Source organism: Saimiri boliviensis, chromosome 14 (genome assembly GCF_048565385.1).
Source record: "Saimiri boliviensis isolate mSaiBol1 chromosome 14, mSaiBol1.pri, whole genome shotgun sequence".
NCBI classification, from domain to species: domain Eukaryota; kingdom Metazoa; phylum Chordata; class Mammalia; order Primates; family Cebidae; genus Saimiri; species Saimiri boliviensis.
Genome location: NC_133462.1, coordinates 61,927,193 through 61,949,164, shown reverse-complemented (window position 1 = coordinate 61,949,164; position 21,972 = coordinate 61,927,193). Strand labels below are relative to the sequence as shown.

The 21,972-nt window shown below is 46.0% G+C and overlaps 1 protein-coding gene across 3 annotated transcripts in view; it reads left to right on the top strand.

The window, feature by feature from the left end:
• LAMB3 (laminin subunit beta 3) overlaps nucleotides 1–21,972 on the top strand; it is a 176,429-nt gene that overhangs the window by 110,163 nt on the left and 44,294 nt on the right. Inside the window, exons 2-3 of one of the 3 annotated variants that reach the window (XM_074385118.1) lie at nucleotides 11,454–11,496; nucleotides 20,448–20,795. The gene's annotated coding sequence lies outside the window, so the exon portion shown is untranslated. Of the gene's footprint in view, nucleotides 1–7,619; nucleotides 7,702–11,453; nucleotides 11,497–20,447; nucleotides 20,796–21,972 lie in introns of those variants that run through there. The other 2 variants (XM_003930407.4, XM_074385119.1) reach the window with 2 other exon arrangements.

The following is a 21,972-nucleotide window of genomic DNA, read 5'->3' as shown; positions in this document are numbered from 1 at the left end:
CTCTCCTTTCTATGAATTTCAGTTGCCTTGGGGGATTGTACTGCACAGGTTGGCACTGGATTGATTACTGTTTTGTATAACTCTCTCATTGTTTCCTGTGGGCTTGCCTCAGCTCTGTGGAAGACCAAAGCTTTGTATCTTTTGTGGTGCTAACATCAAATAGGGAGCTAATCCATATTAGTTACATTGACCTAACAGTCAGTGCTGGGATAGAGAGTGCAAAATGACCAGTTAAGGCTCTCTTGGGAAGTTATTTCAGGCATAGTAGCCTGTCCTTGGCTCAGAGCCTTGGTGTTGAAATTGCCCAAGACCTGGCAACTTGGCTTAGTTTCCTTCACTCTGGCCTCCTCACCTTTCACTTCCACTCCCAATTTAGTGTCTGACATTACAGCCATTGGCTCAATTCTAAGGCACCCTCCAGCCTACCCCTGGGACAAAGCAAGGCAAAGGAACAGACTTCATAGGCATTTTGCTTTTGCCCCTCATAGCTTTTGGTCAAGCAGAGCCACCAGCTGCTGGGGCATGTAGACTGTGCTGGGAGCCTTGAATAGCCATGGGTGGTGTGGCTAGGATCACCTGCACCCTGCTGCCTACATACCACTTTCACATCAAACAACATACTTTACAAGACTGAATCAGCACAAGGAATTTTCCCCAAGCTCAAATGCCAGTTGGACTTAAGGATATAGGGCTCTGAAGTCAAGCAAACCTGGGTTCCTTCAAATCCCGACTCTCGTTTGCTAGTGTCTGACCTCGGACAAATGACTTAACTTCTCTAGCTTCTATTTCCTCATCTGTAAAGTGAGAGTTATGATAGCCTCTATTAAATAGAATGTGGCGATGATGATAAGCCCCTATGAAACAGAGTTTGATGAAGAGCGAATAAGATAGAGTGCTGTAAATGCCTTAGGCAGTGTCCGGCACAAATGAAACCATCATTAAATGATGGCTGTTATTATTCAATTGTCTTTGCCTCCTGTTCCACGTCAGCAATTCCCATGGTGCTTTATTCCAGCCCAGGACATTTGCATTCCTTAGGTGACATTTAGTTTGTTGAAGCCAGTCATGTAGCTGACACTGTGTTAAGCATAGTTACAGAAAGCAGAATACAAACTGCATTTGCTCTCAAGCTTATAGTGAAGTAGAGGACACAGACTGTAATAACAATGAGTTATTACCATATACTGGGATAAGTACCATAACAGAAATTTATACCAGATGAACAAAGAGAACAGAATGAGACAGGTATTGATTCAATGTGGGGAAGAGATGGTCAAAGAAGGCCTAAAGGCAAATGATTCCCAAGAGGCTTAAGATGTTAAAGGATGGGTGGTGTTCACTAGGTGGTTCTGGGACATGGTGGTGTTCAGGCTGTAGGGAGTGCTTGAATGAGCTGGGATAAAGCATCACATGGTCTAAGAGAAGTTAGACAAGATTGGTGTTAAATTGTAAAGAACGGACTTTGGGAAATGGCAAAAAAATGAGCAGGAAGCCGTAAGTAGGAGCCAGATAATGAGCTTAAACTCATGTCATGCCTAGGAACTGGTGACCACTCCCTTCTTCTAAAAACACATTTCTCCTTGGCTTCCATGATGCCATATTCTGCTGGTTTTCCTCTTACCCTATTCTGGACAAATCTCGGCATTTTTTTTTTTTTTTTTAATCTCACCTTGCCTTTTTATTTAACCTACAAATGTTAGCATTTCTGAGGACTCAGTCCTGGAGCCCCTTTTCTTATTCTACATGCTCTCTTCAGTGATTTAATTTACTGGTAGTGCTTCCATTGCTGCTTCTACACAGATAACATACAAATCTAAGCTCTAGGCCTGTGTATCCCTCTGCCTATTCGACATTTTGACTTGGATGTTTTACAAGGTATCAGAATTACTGTGTCTAAAGCCAAATTCAGTATTTATACCCCATAAACTTGTAACCACCTTTCTTAACCTAAGCTTCGCCATTCACCCAGTAGCTCAGGTTTGAAGTCAAGGAGCCATCTTTTCCTTCTTGCTCTCCATCACCTCTCCAATGTGAAAAATCACCAAGACTTATCATTCTACCTCTTAAATATCTGTTAATTCAATCTGCTGTCTATCTCCTCTGCCACCCTCCTACTCTAAGCTCTCCTTGCCTGCCCCTGACCATTTGGTGTGGTCCCACAGCTGGTCTCTCTGCCTCAGGTTTTGACCACTCTAGTCCACTTCAATCCAGTGTAGTCTTTTTAAAAAGTGCAAACTTGGTCATGTCACTCTTCTCTTTAAAATCCTTCAGTGGTCAGCAAAAAAGTTAGTGGAATAAAAAAATAAAATAAAATCCTTCAGTACATCCCCACTTTTCCCTTTGGAATGCCCCAGATGCTTCTCATGGCCTAGAAGCCGCCCACCATCCTGTCCTTGTCTGTTTCTCCAGCTTCATCCCATATCCCTCAACTCTCACTCTTTGGGTGCCAGTCACACTGTTCCGTCCTTTGCAGCTGCAGGTCCTTCCCCATGTAGTTCTTTCCATGTGGAGGGAACACTTTCTTCATCCCCTGTGGTCTGGTGAACCCTTACTCATCCTCCAAGTGTCACTGTTCTCTCATTTCCTCAGGGAACACATTCCCTCTCACCCAGATAAGGCCAGCTCCCCTCGCTGCCTGCTCCCATGGCCACCTTGCTTTCCCTTCCATAACTCTGTTGTCTGTCTCCATTGCAGACTGTGCTGGGAGCCTTGAGGGTTTACAGGTTCTATTCGGAAGCCCTCTCTGTCGTACTCAGTACAGTGTTCTCAGAACCAGTGCAGTGCATAGTTCCGTCAAGGTGTTTGATACAGAGCGGGCAATCTGTCTTCGATTGAACTGTGTCCTATAGGCAATGAGAAACACCAATACATTTTACACAGAAAAACACTACAAGATTGGCATTTTAAGAGATCACTGTGGCCGACTGCTGGATGGATAAGGGAGGGGCAAACTAGAGCAAGCTAGTGAGACACTGTTACAGTAGTTCAGGCGGGAGATCATGAAGAACTGGGCCAAAACAGAGGTCATGGGGCGAGAAAGAGACAGATCAAGTGATAAATCAGAAAACCTGGCAGAACTTGTGCTGTGGAAGAGGAAGGAGTCTGGGGTGACTTCCAAGTTTGGGAATGAGAAGGGGAAGAACACCTCTGGTGAGAAAAATGAGTGCCATTTTGGATTTATTGATTTTGGGCTGTCTGTGGGACATGCAGGCAAAGATGTTCATCAGATAGTTAGATGTGAATCATGAATCAGGAGCTCTAGAGAAAGATTAGTTCTGGAGTCATTGCCCATACTGTTAAAGCAATTCAGGCCCTCCCATGATTCCTTTCTTCTCCTGCATTATTTCCCTGGGTCAGCGGTTCTCAATTCTCGCTCCATTTTGAAATCATCCTGGGTTATTAACAACTACCAATGCCTGGGACTGCCCCAAGATGAATCAACTCTGAATTCCTGGGATGATTTTAGAGTGTAGCCAGAATCATGGACCACTTCCTAGATGACTTCCTACAGTTCCATGGTTTGAGACTCCTTCAGTGTTCCCTACAGAATTTTCTGCAGCAATGGAAATGTGGCATATCTGTGCTGATCAGTCTGGTGGCCACTAGCTACATGAGGCTCTTAAGCACTTGAAATGTGGCAAAAATGGTGACCTAAATTTTTAATTTTGTTTAATTAATCTAAATTTAAATGACCCCCTATGTGTGGTTGGTGGCTACTGTATCAGACAGGACAGCTCTGTATGCTAATGACTCTGAAATTTGTTTGTCTCATGAGCTCCAGGCTTAAATATTGTCTGATTTCTGTCTCTTCTTGGATATCTAATAAGGTCTCTTTAAGTTAATGCATGCCAAAATGAAATTCTTGATTTTTGTCTTTAAAACTTGTTTCTCCTAGCTTTCCCCATCTTGGGAAATGGCATCACTTTCCACCCAATAGCTAAAACCCCAAACATGGAAGCTCTCTTTTATTCCCTTTCCCCCCACCCCCCAATCTCCCTCTTCCAGTTTTTCAGCAAGTCCTATTAGTTCTATCAGATTGAGAGTTTGACTCCATCCACTTCTTTCCATCTCTAGGAGAGCATAGGATAGTCACAGCTTTATAGTAAATGTTATTGCATCCTTAGAGTATGCCTTCTGAGACCTTTGTATGTATTAACTTACTAAGCCTACAAACAACTCTATGCGGTAGGTAAACTATTATTCCTATATTTATAGATGAGGAAACAGAAACAGAAAGTTTTCACAAGGTGTCTGGAAATCAAACAGCTAGTCAGTGGTGGGGATGGGACTCGAAACCAGATAGTCTGGCTCCCAGGGTCCATGTTCTTCACCATTCAACACTCTGTCCCTCTGGCTGGTTCCAAGGCCCCATGGTCAATGGTGGTTTTGTTTTTGTTTTTTCCTCTGGTTATGTGTTAGAATCACTTGATAAACTTAAAAAAAAAAAAACCAATTCCTCAACCCTATTCCAGGTCAGTTAAGTCTCTTGAAGTAGGGCACAGGCATCACAAAGTTTTCGAATATTCCAAGGACTTTTCATACACAACCAGAGTTGAGAACCATTTCTTCTATGTGACCTGGCCTGTCTTCTCCCCCGACCCTAGCTTTAACCCCCAACCTTGCTCATGCTGTTTTCACCCCTTCTTCCTGCTCCTAGAAGAGGCCAAGCTCTTTGCTGCCAACAGATATTTGTGCTTGTTCCTTCTCTGCCTAGAACACCCATTCCTGGCATGTTTGAGAACTGAGTATGACCTTAGAGGTCGTAAACCCTGGGAAGATTAAGGGTCCTCTATACTGCCCATTAAATAAAAATAAACACAATATTACAGTTTCAAATATGTATAAGGAGGGGCCTACAGTATTCTAATTTTCCTAAGGGGTCTATTTCCATGTCTTTTTGATGTGTCAAAAATAATAATTTTCTAAAGAAATTTTGGTGCTTCTACCTTACATATACCTTAAATATATGCTTAAATATATTCTTACATTCTACCTTAAATACATGCTTTGCTTGTTTTGGGAAATCTAGATCTAAATCTTTTGGGCTCATCCCAAATGTCACCCTCTCAGAGGAACTTCTCTTATCCATCCTTTCTAAAGTGGCATTCCCCCTTCCTGAGACCCATCTATCACATCATTCTGGTTTTCTCATATTTCGTAGAAATACACTAAAATATGTAATTGTCAGATTTAGCTTTTAGTTTACTAGCTTATTGTTTGTCTTCTTTATGAAGGAGGGTCTTGTCTGTCTTATTTGTTGCTATAACCTTCTCACCTAGTGCGATGCATGATACAAAGTAAGTGCTTGATGTATATTTCCTGAATGAATGAATGAATGAATGAACGAGGGCTCATGGATGGCAAGCAGCACAGAGTCAATCAATGCCAAGGCAGATAGACTCGTTTGGGTTTTTACCTTTTAAGACGCTTTCTTCATGGTGCGGGAAGGGAGAAGTGAATTCATAAAAAGAGAAGACTCTCATGAGGGCCATAGCCTCAGCAACCTGGTGAAGTCTCAGAGCTCGGAAGATGGCAGAAAGAACATGCTAGGATGTTGCATGGATTCTGGATGTGACAAGAGCTAATATTTATTTGTAGGTAGTAATTTCCCTTTACCTTCTCCGAACTTTCAGTAAAGTTTCTTAAACTCAACAAGTATGTGTTTTGTTCTTTGGAAAATGGAGGAAAGACCACGGGTTTGTGCTTTGCTTTGAGGGCCAAGATAGGCAAGAGAGATTGGGGGCAGCATAGGGAAATGGTGCTCAGAAGGCTAGAAGGGTTTTGGGGCAGTAAAAACTAGAATGGATTTGTACTTCAGCACCTAACCTTAGAATTCTCAGAATTTCTGTTATTTGGGTAATAGAGGAAAGACTGACTCTTGGATGGCTAAGGAAGTCGAGGGTATTCCAGTTGCAAAATTAATAAATTATTTAGTAATTATGTGTTTAATGTCTGTGTCCCATGACACAGTAGACTTCCTCTGGATAATGATTGTGTCTGACTTGTTTACTACTGTGTTGCTGGGTTCCTGGCATTGGGTGGGCACTCAGTAAATATTTGTTGAATGAATGAATGGTTCTGGGTTTTTTTGTGTTTCTAGGTTGTAAGTCAGAAGGGTCTGCTGAAATATGATGAGGAAAACTAGAAGAAAAGTCCAGGCCCTGAGAGTGAGTACCAGAAAGAAGCTGGGGGTGGAAGAGGATCAGTATGCAATATGCAATATGCAGACTGATTTGCTAAGGAGGATTCAGATAGGAGATTCAGACTCTCAGAACAACTAAAAGAATAAAAGACACTGTCAAAGATCTAGGCAGAAAAGCCAGAAAAGCAGAAGTTTGGATACACAGAAGGGCTGTTGGTGAGAGAATCTGACCCTCAATACTCCTGTCAGCTCTTGGGATACTCTTGATGCCCAGGCAATGGACTTAGAGAAACAAACATTCCTAGACCCCCATTTGGTTGTAGAAAGGAGCTTCTCAGCATGTTGGCTTTGGTACCCATTGGCCAAGGGTTGGAATGGGTTGGAAGCTAACAGTTGGACACATGATTATTGGCAGCACAGGAATAGGCAGCAAGTGATAAACCTTTCTGATACACATGTTCCCTAATTCTTTGGGAGTGATACAGAATTCTTAAAACATGTTTAGGGATACTTGATTCCTAAGACCCTCTGCCCATCTGTGCCCTTCTCTTTCCTAAACCCACATTTACCTCTTTCATTCTCAATGTTCTAAAAGCTGGATCTTAAAGGCTCGATTGCCTAGAATTTATGGCCTGATCCCAGGACGATTTTAGTTTCAAGTACCAAAAGTACAACCAGGTTGGTTCTTTCTATTTGTAAGTAACAGCTAGGGTGGATAGAGTAGGAAATTGGCACATAACTCAAGGCTGCTTAGGGTTGGAATTCTGATGCATGGATCAGTTCATCATGAATTTTCTCAGATTCCAATTTTTAGGGGAATTTTTTTTTTCTCAATGATTTTCTTTCCAAGTTGTCTCAAGAGAGAGTTATGGGGTGATATTCATGGAATCATATTCTTCAAGCACTTTTTATATATGTTTTTTTCTTGTCTCAAGAGTTCCTACTAAGAAATAATTATCTGCTTATTGAGCACCTATTATGTGCAAACACTGGGCTACGAACTCAAGCATTCTCCTTGACTTCAAGGATTTTTATAATCAATGTTTGGAGACAAATCACAAAATAATTAACATTGAACAAGCCTAAGTGTGCAAATTTGAGATATTTAGAAAAGAGATTGACAGAACAGAATGGAGCTGATTGCTGGTGGAGTTGCAGAGGTCAGGTCCACTTGCCAGAGTTTGGGAAGAATTTACAGAGAATGCCAGAGAAGCCACTGCTGATACAGGAATCTGATCTGAGCCTTGGATTTAGGATCTTGCCAAGTATACAGGAGGTGGAGAGGGCCGTGTAGACAGGCAGAGTTGGATGAATCAACCCTAAGTGTGGTTGAGGGAGCAGATTACTAAATCAAAGCATGTCTGTGAAAGGGGTTGTGTGAGTTAGGGCCTAAAATGCAACTTTTTCAGCTGGCCCTTAGTGCCCGGCGGAAGACTCTGGACTTTAACCTGGAGATGACGGAGGATGTGCAGGATAAAGTCCATACCAAATCCAACACCTAGCAAATGGGGCACAAGCCAAAACTCACAAGATGAAATGCAGCAGGAAAAAGTGCCAAGGTATGTCTATGCCTGTGTGTGCGTGTGCTCACGTATCTCTTAGGAATGGTACCAGTTCAAGAGGGGACAACCTGTTTTAACAGTATTTGGCTTGAGAAAGACAGAGTTACTGAAGTTTCTACAAGCTCAGTATGGGTCTGAGGTGTGATTTGGTTGGGAGAAGCTTCCTGTACGTCAGGCTGCAGCAGTGGAGTAGGGTCTCCTGCACAAAAGCCATACAGATAGTGCTTGACTTATGACCACGGTCGGGACCGCAGGACGGTCGTAACACGATTTGGTCGTAAGTTGAGTAGGCTCTATGTACAGTTGAAATGGTGCATGTGGAGATGGTAGTGCTGCCGGAAGCTGGTCCGCACTGTCGTACGCCCAGCTGGGCAACGTTTGCGCTGCCAGACGTGGAGCAGTCGTGGCTAGCGATTGTGGTCGTAAAGTCGAATGGTCGTAAGTTGCATAGGTCGTAAGTCGATCAATACCTGTATTGACAATATTATTTTTCTTCTCCAAGTCCCTGGATGGAACTGCTATTCCCATGTGATGTTTCTATCAAGTTTCTCCTGGACTTGGAGCAAACGTGACTTTCTCAGGTCATTGTGCATCTTCATGCAGAGTTTACTGAGCCACCTGAGGTAACATTTTCAAAAACTTGGAGGAAAGGTATTGCTGTCCAGAGTGATCAAGTGTTCCACTTTACCTGGGACTAAAGGGTTTCCTGGGATGTACTTTCAGAGCTCAAACGCCAAGAGTCGTGAGCAAACCAGAATCATCACTCATCCTGCAACAGACCAGAATCTTCTCCTTTATTTCCTCCCACTTCCAATGGTGTTTCTTTAAGAGACTGAAGAGGTGGCATACATGTCTCATAATTATTTATCCTCTGGCTTTAATTTGCAGAAATCTCGTCTATGTTTTAAAGGTTTTTCAGGGAAGCATTCTTGTCATGTTCTAGGTTTTGCAAATCTAGAATATTCACCACAGCAGACTTTCCTACCAGTTTCCTTGAGATTTTGTTTTCTGGTAAATTGTTCCATATGACATTTCCTTTTGGTGAAAAGTAGATTCCCTCAATCTTCATAAGCCAAATGTAGTAGAAAGAACACGGACTTTGGAAACTTAAAAATATGCTATTGAGGCCAGGTGCAGTGGCTCATGCCTGTTGTCCAGCACTTTAGGAGCCGGAGTCGAGCAGATCACGAGGTCAGGGGTTCGAGACCAGGCTGGCCAACACAGTGAAACCCTGGTCTACTAAAACTACAAAAAAATTAGCCGGGCCTTGTGGTGAGCACCTGTAATACCAGCTACTCAGGAGGCTGATGCAGGAGAATCGCTTGAACCTAGGAAGCAGAGGCTGCAGTGAGCTGAGATGTCACCTACGTACTCCAGCCCAGGCAACAGTGCGAGACTCCTTCTCAAAAAACAAAGAAAACCCGCTATTGAATTCTGGTTTCACCATATACTAGTTGTGGTGGACAATGCTATGTGTTTAGCATGTCCTGCTTTGTTTTCCTCTTCTGGGCACACAGGAAAATTACCTAGGACCCCTGTGAGTAGTTCTCCTCAATGAGTTGTAAGCCAAACTAATTGTGTTGTTTCAGAGCTCAAGTGTGCAGTAAGTGGAGAGAGATCCTCTGGGCCTTCTCTAACCTTGCTGCCATGACCTATAAGGCCGTGTGTGCTGGTTGGTGCAGTTACAAGATGGCAGAAGTGCCTAAGTGACTGTGTGCAACAGAGGATCCCTCTTTTCACCATCATCTTGCATGTTTCCTTGTGTGAGCCACAAATAAACATTTGTTATATTAAGCTGCTGAGATTTGGTGGTTATTACTGTAGCAAAGCGTATCCTAAAGCAGCAGCTCTCTGATCTTGTGCCAGCTACTTAATGCTGAAGCTGTAGAAAGGGGAGTATGATATCTTCCTCAAAGAGTCATCTTAAAGGACTGCAGGAAAGCCTAAACAAGATATCGTATATACACTTCTTAGCATGGAGCCCGGTTCATAAGAAGAGTTGGAAAAATACTTCGTTTCCTTCTGTTCTCAGAAAAATACAGGATATTTCTTTCTGGAATAGTACTTAAACAAAGGGGTAAATACAATCTCTAATGCTCAAGAAGCCAATGTGGATTCTCCCAGTGACAGAGGGGCAGGCCCCTCTCTGCACTGCTGGTTCAGTTCTCAGTCCTTCACCTGGAATGGCCTTTGACAAAGGGACCCTTGCCCAGGAGGATGCCACCATGATGTCAAGGAATCTGCAACCCAGGGCACCTGTGCTTATTTCTAACTGTTACATTTTGGAAGATTACTAACAGAGGGTGGACCTTCTAGAGGAAGGTGACCAGGTTAGGAAAGAATCTGGAAGTCATAGAACTGGATAAATAACCTACTGCAAGTGAGGTTGCCAGATTTAGCAAATAAAAAGACAGAAATCCCAGTAAAATTTTCGATAAACAACACATATTCTAGTATAAGTATTCCCTATGCAATATTTCGAGCCTACTTATGCCAACAAAGTATTCCGAGATCTGAATTTAACTGGGATTCTTTTATTTGGCAATGCTAGCTGCAGGGAGCCATGTTTTTGTTGTTGTTGTTGTTGTTGTTGGAGAGAGTGTACAAATATGGCATAGAGATGTAACATCACAATCTTGGACATATATACACATTTATATTTGAACAATATGAGCTGCTGGGTGTACAGAGTTCTGAGTGAGCAATGGGAAAAATCAAAATCAGGCATTACCTTGGGAGATATCCATGGGAGATGCAAATTTGGACAAGAGTAGTAATTTTAGTTATCCTTACTTCTTTCTCCCAAAATATAGACAAAGTGAGAATTGTCTCCAGTTCTTTCTTTCTGGTTTGTCCCAGTACATACAAGCAGTTAGGAAGCAGATGAGGTGCCGGTAGTTACTCCTGTTTGCAGTCCTCCCTCCCTCCCTGTCTCTTTCCTTCCCCCTACAACATTTATTGAGGAACTGTGCTAAGTGCTCTCTTGGCGTAACAAATCCTGCCTCAAGAAGCAGTACTTCTTAAAAACGGAAAACCCGATCTTGCAAAATCTGCAATGATTCAGAAAACATACACAGCATACTCTCAGGCAGTCCGTGGGTTTAGTGGAAGGGCATTCAGGTCAAGGAGTGAGCAGGGAGGAGTCACTAATCAAAGACCACTTGTAGTGAACGAGACTTACTCTTCTCACTCTAAATCTTTTTATCTTATTGGCACTGATTATTCTAATAAAATACACTCTTTGTGGAATAAGAGAGCACACGGAGAAATAGAAAGAGACAAGAAATGTTAACATTTTATCTATTTTCTGAGTACTTTTTTCTTTGGAGTTAAGTAGATTTTGGGTGAATTTGTTTCCTGTTTTTCTGCCAGTTAGCAGTACCTCCTAAACATTTTCCAAAGTTATAAACTTTTTTTTTTTTTTTTTTTTTTAATATAAAGACGGAGTTTCACCATGTTGGTCAGGCTATTCTTGAACTCCTGACCTCAGGTGATCCGCCCGCCTTGGCCTTCAAAGTGCTTGGATTACAGGCGTGAGCCACCACGCCCGGCCTATACACATTTTTAAAATCAATACTTAGATCAGAAGGGGGACAGTTCTCGATAGGTGGAGGCAGAGGCCCTGAGAGAAGACGTACCTTTTCTCTACTGCCTTCAAACTTCCTGGTGATTATCCTGAGTTAAGTTGCAAACCTACTGTCCAGACTAGCTTTGACTCCTTTCTTCTTCTTCTCTTTTTTTTTAATCAGATGTTGGAATCTGATATTGCTAACTCTTGAAGGCCATAAAACAGTAAGTCTATTAGCTGATACTTGCTCCTCTGTCCTCTGTCCTCCATGTTTGTAAACACTACCGCTGCGCGTTACACCCTTGCCTTTCCTTATCCAGCAGCCTGGAAGCATCCTCCTACTCCCAGGAGCTTAGCTCTGACTGGTCCCCCTGAGTGTCTTCTTTTCTTTCTGGTCCAGATCATGGCTACTGTGGAGTATACCACTCCTAAGGAATAGGGTGGAATGGGCAAAGCACAGATTTTCAGTTTGGGGCCTTGGGCTTCCCCGAAGGAGGAGGAGAGGAGCGACGGAAGCCTGCTCATTGCCCAGTGAGTGACTTATGAGCCGTCTGGATGGGAGTGTCAGTTGCTTTGTGTTAGCAGCTGCAAAGACTGCTGATGATAGCCCCCAGTACCTGTATGATGCACACTTGGGATCAGACACCCTTTGTAGAGCATGCCCCTAGCCAGACGCTTTGCTGAGAATTATGCTTGTTTCCTTTAATCTTCACAGGATCCGCAAGGTAGATTTGTCATTATTCCCACTGCGGGAATGGGGCTATGGGAGATTAAATGAGTTGTCCAAAGTCTTACAGATAGTGAGTGCAGCACAAGGGCTTGGGCCTTCATCTCTCCCTCTCAAGTCTAGGCTTTTAACAACGGTCCTATACCACTGTACCCTGAGGGCACAGCATCCCAGAGCTGGAGGAGGCTTCAGTGCTTCTCAACCCTGGCTGTACATTAGAATCACCTAGAGAGATTGAAAAGCATTTGAATGTCTCTGCCCATCTGCCCACCAATAATTCTCTGGGTGAGGCCTGGTCTTGGTATATAATATGTTATATTCTCCAAGTAATTCTGAGGGGAAGCCTGAGTAAGAGCTATCAGAATCTAATATGTTTAACTATAAATAATGAAACTGAGGCTGAGAGAGGATCTTGCCCAAGTTTGCACTTCTATTGAGTAGCAGAGCAGAGCTACGTCAAGTCCATACACACCCCGGCGTGGCCACAGGCGCTGTGGGCAGGTGCTGATTAAAACCCTTAGGTGGTCCTGATTCCAGACAGGAGGCCAGACACACCCATTCTCCCTCCCCTCTCAAACCACGAGATGCTTATTTCTCCACACTCAGCCCTCAAATGCCAATTTAAACATTAGGACGCTGAGTTTGTCTGTCTGATAGGCCTTTCAGGGATCATATTTAGAATTTTAAAGTCCTATGGGGCAGCCCTATGAAAGCTTCCAGAGCAGATTTCAGGACACAAAAGCCCTAGCTTGCCCTCTGCCATTCCTTTCCCTCTTCCTTCCCCAGAAGCTCCCGGCCTGCCTGACCCACCATGCCACATGGCTAGGTGCCCCTTCAGACAGGTGTATGTCTCTCTCCTCTCAGGGAGGCTGGGCCATGGTCACATGGCCAACTACATGGCAAATCTTGGCCAAAGGTCACAGAGGTTGGACTTAGATCCCAGCAATCCCCAGAGGTCAATGGCCAAATAGAATTACAGAATAGAGAGAGAGGTGATTGGGGTTAGAGGAGGGGCGCGTGGTGATGGGCCAGCCTGTCTGCCAGAGGAATGCTGGGAAATAGGGGAGGGGATGGAGGTGGCGGGCATGAAAAGATTCTTCTCTCTTCTCCGGAGCCAGCCAGCCATGGGCTAGCATGTGTCTCCACCAAGCTGCAGGCTGCACTGGGCAGTACCCCTCAAGAGGGCTGGGCCATTTGGAGGGCACATTGGGAGGCAGGGCAGAAGGAGCTGCAGCCCGTGTGGCAGCCCAGGTGCTTGACCTCAGGGCAGGGGATCCCCTTCCTTTGGCAAAGGGGAAGTTGTGTCATCCTCTCGTCATGCCCGCTGCTTAACCTCGTCAGCTCACTGCAATGTTGCCGTCACCTTCTGTCTTCTTCCCACGTCTCCTGACATGTTCCTGTCCTTGGCCAGAGCCGCCCCTATTGGTATGAGGGAAGAAACCCTGCTGGTATGTGCTGGAGCCGCTGAGATGGAAGAACTGGAGGCCAGCACCTTCTCCCTCTGTGCCCACACAAAATTGGTTGTCAATATAGAAAACAAATAAGGAGGTGGGGTTTGTTCTAGATGTCTCTACAGCATCAGTGTTACTCCTGGAGCCCCAGACAGTATCAGTGCTCCAAGGGTTGGAACAAGGGCACAAAGAGGAGTTTGTTTTTTTATTTTTTATTTTTTATTTTTTTGAGACAGGGTCTCACCCTGATGCCCAGGCAGGAGTGCAGTGGCCCGATCTCGGCTTGCTGCAACCTCCGCCTCCCAGGTTCAAGTGATTTTCCTGCCTCAGTCTCCCCAGTAGCTGGGATCAGAGGGGCCTGCCACCATGCTTGGCTAATTTATATATATATATATATATATATATATATATATATATATATTTTTTTTTTTTTGAGACAGAGTTTCGCTCTTGTTACCCAGGCTGGAGTGCAATGGCGCGATCTCGGCTCACCGCAACCTCTGCCTCCTGGGTTCAGGTAATTCTCCTGCCTCAGCCTCCTGAGTAGCTGGGATTACAGGCATGCACCACCATGCCCAGCTAATTTTTTGTATTTTTAGTAGAGACGGGGTCTCACCATGTTGACCAGGATGGTCTCGATCTCTTGACCTCATGATCCACCCGCCTCGACCTCCCAAAGTGCTGGGATTACAGGCTTGAGCCACCGCGCCCAGCGATTTTTATATTTTTAGTAGAGACGGGCTTTCACCATATTGGCCAGGCTGGTCTTGAACTCCTGATCTCAGGTGATCTGACTGCCTTGGCCTCCCAAAAGGAGCCACCATGCCCAGCCAACAAAAAGGAGTTTTTAGACATTGGGAGACATGAGGTCCAGAATCTGGTAGACTCTGGGCCAAGGATTAGCCAGGGTGAACTCCAGGAGTTCAGGCGATGTGGCCCATCTTCGGCCCTGTGTAATAGTTAGGAGTATGCGTGCTGGAGCGAATTGGCCTGAGCTCAAATCCCTAGTTACTAGCTGAGGCCAAGTTACAGAGAATGTGCCTTATTTTCTTTGTCTGCAAAATAAGGATAATTGTCTATCCCCACAGAGCTGTGGTGGTTATTAAGTAAGTGAATACATGCAAAGGGCTCAGAACAGCACCTGGGCACTGTGAGCCCTCAGCAGATGTCAGCTGCAGTGATTTTAGGTCAACTGCCTGATTGCTCTCAGCCCTCAGGTTCTAGCCGTCTGCACAGTTGTCCACTGGGTGAACATTGAGGTTGGGTAGGTGAGGGTGGGGAGATAAGGAAAGGTGTGGAAGAGTCACTCATGGCAGGCAGCTTCTGTCCTGCTTAGCCTCTCCCTTCCTGAGGCTGGGCTCCTATCTGTGCCTCTGTAACATAACAAACCTATTTTATCTCCCTGGTTCCTGGGGAGGCACACAGAGTGTGACCTGTTGTCTGAACAGCTGAGCAGCTGTGTTATAGTGCAGGGCAATGCCAGGTTTAGTCACATGGCAAATCTCCAGTTCCTGGAATCCACCCTGTCCCATAGACAAGGACTCACCATGATTCACTGTATTCAGGTGTGGCCTGAGCTTGAGTCACCCGGTGCCCCTTCCTCCAACCCCTGAGAGTCACAGCCTGGACCAGGCTGTCTTAGCCCCTCGAGCCTCTTCTCTCTCCTTTTCTTCCCCCTTTCCTCCCTTCTTTTTTCCCTATCCCTTGATCTCCGATTGATCAGATCTTGGATGATCTCCCTAGCAACTTGGATGGTTCGAGCCTAACAGATGGATAATGGAGACAGTAGCTTCTAATGCCACCTCCACACCCTGACAGAAACATTGCCAGGAATGATTGAGAAGCAGGCAAAGAAGGAGACAGCCTTTATCAATATGGTGACATTTCTGTAATTGGAGAAAGGTGCCTCAAAGAAGACCTCCGCACTCTGGCTGATACATGAATTTCCACTATTAGTAATCCATTCCGGTGCCCAAAGGCTGGATTGTCTCCTCTGAGAATGCAACTCCACATAAAAGGCATGGGGGATGCATTGAATGATGTCAGTAGTTTGTACTTTAATATGGATCCGTTCATTCTGCAAGTATTGAGCACCTACTATATGCCAGGCACTTTGTTGGAAATAGATGCTTGGTGCCACAAAGAAAAATTAGCCCTGATACAAAGGATCTTTTAGCAATGCAATTTTTACTTCCTGGACTGCAGAAAGGGTACTCTTGCTAGCCTTCATTCCACAAGAGTAAACTAAACAAAGGAAAACACACACATTTATTCCTTATGCATTTGGGGTCATCCTCATTGCTGTGTCTGATCTCCGTTGGCTGGAGCCAGACTTCACAATTTAAATTAAAACCCAATTGGCTAATAACTTAAAACTTTTCTAAACAGATAAAAGCAATAGAGAGCTGGGACATGCCTGTGAGCACGTCTAGCACAGATATGTTGGTTAAAGTACAGGGACATAGAATGTACTACATGCCTGTAAGCATGGCATGTCTAACAGCTACATAGGATGGGGTTTAACGGAGTTATTAGCACGCTTATTCTTTACAAGAAAGGAAACTTTAAAAAGGAACTTTTCTACTTCCCACAATTCCCTCCTTTTTTACTTTATAATTTTCCTTTTTAAACTTTTTAAACCTGTCTTGGCTTAGTTGTTTTGCCTGAGTTTTTAAAAGAAAAGCTTTTCTTTACACTATTTCTTCCTTTAGTTTTACTTCCTGTCTCTCTCTTTCACACACTTTCTCCTACCGTCTTTTCATGTACCTTTTCTTTCTTAATTTTTTTTTTTTTTTTTTTTTTTTTTTTTGAGACGGAGTTTCACTCTTGTTACCCAGGCTGGAGTGCAATGGCGCGATCTCGGCTCACCGCAACCTCCGCCTCCCGGGTTCAGACAATTCTCCTCCCTCAGCCTCCTGAGTAGCTGGGATTACAGGCACGCGCCACCATGCCCAGCTGATTTTTTGTATTTTTAGTAGAGACGGGGTTTCACCATGTTGACCAGGATGGTCTCGATCTCTTGACCTCGTGATCCACACGCCTCGGCCTCCCAAAGTGCTGGGATTACAGGCTTGAGCCACCGCGCCCGGCCTCTTTCTTAATTTTTAACATTTTGCTGGCCGGAGTGGGACTTGCCTTGGGCTGCACTGCCCATGCTGGTCTTCTCCCTTGCTGGTGCAGGTGCCGCACCTGTCTGCCCCACAAGGTTCCCAGCAGGCGGACTTGGACGTCCTGCTGCTGCTGCTGCTGCTGCTTTCTGGCCTCTCCTGCCACCTCTGTGGCACCCCTGGCCATGGCCAGCAGCCTCACAGGTGACCTCCGGTGCCGCCATCCTGCGCAGGCCACTCACCGCTTCCGGTGCCACCTGCGCTGCTTCCTTACTCCTGATCCTGGCCGCGGCCGTTGCACTGCCACTCAGAGTGGCCTGGCCCCTGTGTGCCTGTGACCTCTGCCTTCCTGGGCCCCACCCCATCGAGTGGCTAACCCAGACACCGGCACCGCTGCAGCCGCCTCAGGGGGCCTTTACTGGGGCTCCTCCAGAGCCCTCTCTTGGCTACCTTTTGCTTTTCTTTTTCCAGGGGAGGATTCTAACTATCCCCCCCACCCCACCCTTTTGGGGGTCTCTCTCACTCCTCTCATTACCTTCACTTTGCTCCCTCTGGCCTCTAGACCGTATAAAATGATTACAGATTTTGCAGAGAGGAACCACTCACACTGCTCTCTCGCATGCACACTTACACATACTTAACCTTTAGAATTCTGATTAAAGCTTGAAGCCTTCCGTTTCCCCACATTGCTGAGAGACAAGGTTGATTTATTCCTCGAACCAGGTGGGTGTCAGCTGGAGACCACTCTGGAGGGGAATGTATCCCTTTGTGGTTGCCAATTTGTTGGAAATAGATTCTCGGTGCCACAAAGAAAAATGAGCACTGAGACAAAGGATCTTTTAGCAATGCAATTTTACTTCCTGGACTGCAGGAAGGGTATTCTTGCTAACTGTTATGCCATGCGAGTACAATGAACAAAGGAAAACACACAAATTTATTCCTCACACATCTGAGGTTGTCTATACTGCTGTGTCTGATCTCCATTGGCTGGAGCCAGACCGCACAATTTAAACTAAAACCCAATTGGCTAATAACTTAAAACTTTTCTAAATAGGTAAAAGCAATGGAGAGCTACAACATGCTCGTGAGCACGTCCAGCACAGATATCTTGGTTAAAGTACAAGGACATAGAATATACTATGTGCCTGTAAGCATGGCATGTCTAACAGTTACATAGGATAGGGCTTCACGAAGTTATTAGCACGCTTATTCTTTAACAAGAAAGGAAACTTTAAAAGGGAATGTTTCTACTTCCCACACACTTGGAAAACAATAGTGAATAAAACAGAAATCTCTGACTTCTTGGATATTATATTCTAGTTGGAAGAGAGAAAATAAATAAGTAGGTAAATTATATAGTTGTTTTGAAGCTTGTAAATGATGTTCCCCTACCAAGTAAGTAAAACTCACCAAAATGTATGGTAGGTGGTACCAGGAGTGCTGTTATGGAGGATAGGGATGGGGCAGAGAAGCTGGTTGTAATTTTAATAGTGTGATTAGGGTAGGCCTCATTGAGAAGTTCGGAACTGAACAAAGACTTTGAAAGCGGTTAGAGGGTTAACTTTGTAGATATCCAGGGGCAAGAGTGTTCCAGGCAGCAGAAGCAGCTGGAGCCAAAGCTCTAAGCCTGAGCTAAGGCAGGGATAGAGGCCGTTGTAGTAGAGTTGAAGAGGTAATGGGAGGGAAGTGGGGTAGGGCCTGCTAGACTCTGAAAAAGCTCTGGCCTTGGCCCTGAGTGGGATAGGGGCATGTGAGGGTTCTGAGCTGGAGGTACATAACCTGCTGTGTTGGGATTTGATCATATATCAATGAGGAGGCTGTTGCAGATGTCCCAGGAGGAGAGGCTCAGGCCAGGAGGGCAGAAGTAGATTGTGATTATTGTTGGAAGTGGGAGCTGACCGAATTTGCTGATGGAGTGATGAGGTGCGAGTGACACTGAAGTCCAGGATGATTTCACTAGCCCTTTCCTGAGCACGCATTCTAATAAGCCAAGGCTGTAGGGCAGATGAGTGCTCTGATGTAGGAGGAGGGGTGCAGGGAGAGAGAAAAGGCGTGCACACAGGGGAGCCTGAGAGGGGCGAGCGACATTACTGCTCCCCTTTCATCTTAGACCCCAATCTGGCCTCAGGCTCTATTTTAGGGTACTTGACTCTGAACAAATTGGATTCTGAAGTTCCAAATCGTGTGCCTGGAGCCCTGGCGTTCTGCAGGGAGTGGATCAGCATCCCCGAAGAGTGAGGCTGGCTGGGCTGCTCTTGGGGGTCTGCACAAACAGCTTCCTGGACTTTGCCGGGAGTACATGGCGGAAGGCAAGCACAGCAACTGGCATTTCCCTCCTGCGAAGCCAAACCACTCCAGGACATGCCCAAGCCTGTGAAGTCTGAGACACCAAATGTGTATTTACCTGGGCTCATGGCCTCAGATAAAGGGAGGAGGAGGGGGATTTAAAGGGCCCAGCTATTCATGGTGAGGCCCACCGCACACCTGCCCTGCCTTGTCTCCTCTGAGGATCTGGAGTTGCAACACCTGCTCTCTTCTGCTGAGTTAATTATTAATGAGTTCTTTGTCACATCCTTTGGTGATGGGGAGAGGGTGAATGTTTCCTGGGAGCTCTGTTCAGGGAGTTAGGAAAGTGGAAAGAGTCAACCAGGCGAGAACTGAAAACACAGGAATGTGAGGGGCGACCCTTCTCTATGGGGAACTTGAGAGAGGTCTCTTTGTGTTGAAGGCACACTGCTCTTATTGACCCTGACTTGCTGAGTTGAGCTAGATTTCACTGGAATGCCTACAGGGGCCAAGACACTAGCATTTATTGGAGTATCAATTATGCATCTAAACAACTTACTGCCCACTTGCTAATTACACTATTTCTTCTGCCCACCTGAATTTATGGCAAGTTAGAACCTGAGTGTTAGAAATGCCCAGTTTAATTTACAAAATTCTACATTTTCGCCTTAAGAGTCTTCAAACCAATTTCTTGGACATAACCGTCCAATGGTAGAGACATTCCTGTTGAGGAGACACTGACAAAGTGAAATAGATAGTTAAGAATCTCCTTTAAATAGAAACTTGGAGGCATGAGCGTTCCAAAACAGTGTCAGTGCAGGCTCTCCAGGGCCAAGATATAGACTGGATGACCCTCTAGGCTTCCCTAAAAGCTCTCCGACCCTAACCTTGGGGAAAGAGTGTCCTGTGAGACCAGCCTTTTCATTTGGACCTGCTACTTCCATTTACAGTGGCTGGAAGCCCAGGAGCTCTGAGCAAGGAGCCCACAAAGGAAACTGTGTTCTCAGGTTTGGCAGGCGGCCAAGGAAAGTCTGTTTTGACTCTGTTAGTCTAGCTATGCTTCAGCCTTTCCTTCCACCACTTGTGGTCAGGTCTGTTTTCTGGCCCTCCAGGCGGACATTCCTGCCCAGGGAGGGAGGGGCCAGGAGACGAACCCTCCCCGAAGGTGGGAGAGTGACTCACAGGCCGTTACCTGTCCCTGGGCTCCCTGCCAACCCTGCGGAGGGAGCTGGAGGAGAATGTTTAGAGCTACTCTGCTCATTTCTCTTAAGCTTTCCTTGGATGAGTTGAGCTTTGAATCCTTCCTGATGAAACTTGGCTTTTAAGGATCTTCCCAATTCCCCAAGAAGTTGGTTTTGTGTGTGTGTGTGTGTTTTTTCTTTTTTTACCCTGGGGAGGGGAATGGTGCTTTCCAGGGTCCTGGATGTTTGGGTCTTCTCACCTTCCAGCCCAGTGACATGTCTGGGCTTTAACTCTCTGTATAAGCCCTAATCTTCGTGTTCTCTGCCTGGTCTTTTGCCTGGGATGGTCCAGGTCCCTGCTTGCCCTGGGACAATGCCAAGTTCATTGCCTGGCACAAATGCAAGGGCACTTCCTCACCCTAGGAATACTGGTTTCTGAAGATCACTGACATTTGCCTGGTGCTTTCTGCTTGTGGTGCCCCTTGCAGCCCCCACGGGCAGGCAGGCACCATGGAGCTTACTGCAAGGCCTCTGGGACCGACCGACTGACCCACTTGCCCAGTCCTGTCCTGGGAGCTGGGGGTGCAGTGACGACAGACGGGCGTGACGGCTGCCAGATTCCTGAGACCCGCCCTGCGGTGGGGCTACACCCAGCCAGGGAGTCTCCAGAGGTGAGGCCGTTGTTTAAAAACTGGGAGCCAGGAGGGGAGACCCCCACATTCAAGAGGAGCTTTCAGAAGATCTGGAGAAAGAACGGCAGAACACAGTGAGGTATGTTACCTGCTTTTACCTGCCTGGTGGGGGCGGGATGCGGGAGGAGGCCTGTGTCTCCGGGTGCCTGCGCCCTGGTTGCAGGGCCTGATTTATTTCTCTTCCCGGGCGCTCACCTGAGTGAGCTCACCTCTAAACGCTAGGTTAAAATGCTACAGTTTGGATTGCCTTTTCACGTTTGAAAAGCGTCCCGGTGACTTAGAAGAAAGCAGGTTCAGATCTGGGGTTGGGCACAAAAGGAAGTGAAAAGGGTGGACCGGCTCAGAAAGCCTAGTTCCAGGGGGATCTCCGGCTGGGGGTGGGAGAGCTGAGAAAGCACTGGATGAGAGGCAGAGGCTGCACCTCTCTTAGGCCATCATTAGCTGTGGGACCTCAGGGCACATGTTCCTTCCCTGGGCTCATGACTCTTTTGGGAGAGAGATTGGAAAGAATGATTTTGAAGCATTAGGATCTATAATTAAAAGATGCCAGGAATGTCCTCAGTTCTCCCTCTGCCCCTGCCTTGCCAAGCCCCCAGCCCTCCACCCTAGCCAAAGGAGTTTGTGGCTGTCATTGGAGCAGAGTGAGCATCCCAGTCAAGGCAGAGGGGGTCATCGCATGAGCAAGAGTGGAGCATGCTTCCACAAGGCAGGCCTGCCTCTGGGACCCCACAGTGGCTTTTGAGCATCCTTCCCCAGCCTCCCTCAGAATCCCTGTTTTTGGGGTCCCAGCTCCACACCTTTTATTGAGCCCCAGCCCATCACTGAAGACATTTTGGGTTGTTTCCCTTTCAGATGAAATCTACACTTACTTGTTAAAGACAGCCATGCATCTCTCCCTGTTGTGTCCCAGCTGCCTGCTTTGCCCAGATTTGTGGATACACAATCTCAAACTCAAAGTGGCCCTGGATGGTATTGGAGGCCATGCTGATGGCAGGAGAGGCTTGCCTCCAGGCTGTCAGCCACTCTGACTCATCCACTTTGGGCTGGACTGGGTTGAGACTGCTGGTCTAGCTCCTGAGAAAAGCCAGCCCTCTCTCTTGGGGCAGGAACGAGGCCTTGGACCTTTCTACAGCTCTTCTCCTGCAAAGGGCTCAGCCTTTTCCTGCTCCCCATGTTATCCTTACGGCTGTGTGAGGTAGGGCAGGGTCCACACTCCTTCCCGTCCATTTCAGAGGAGGAAGCTGGAATCTGGGAGG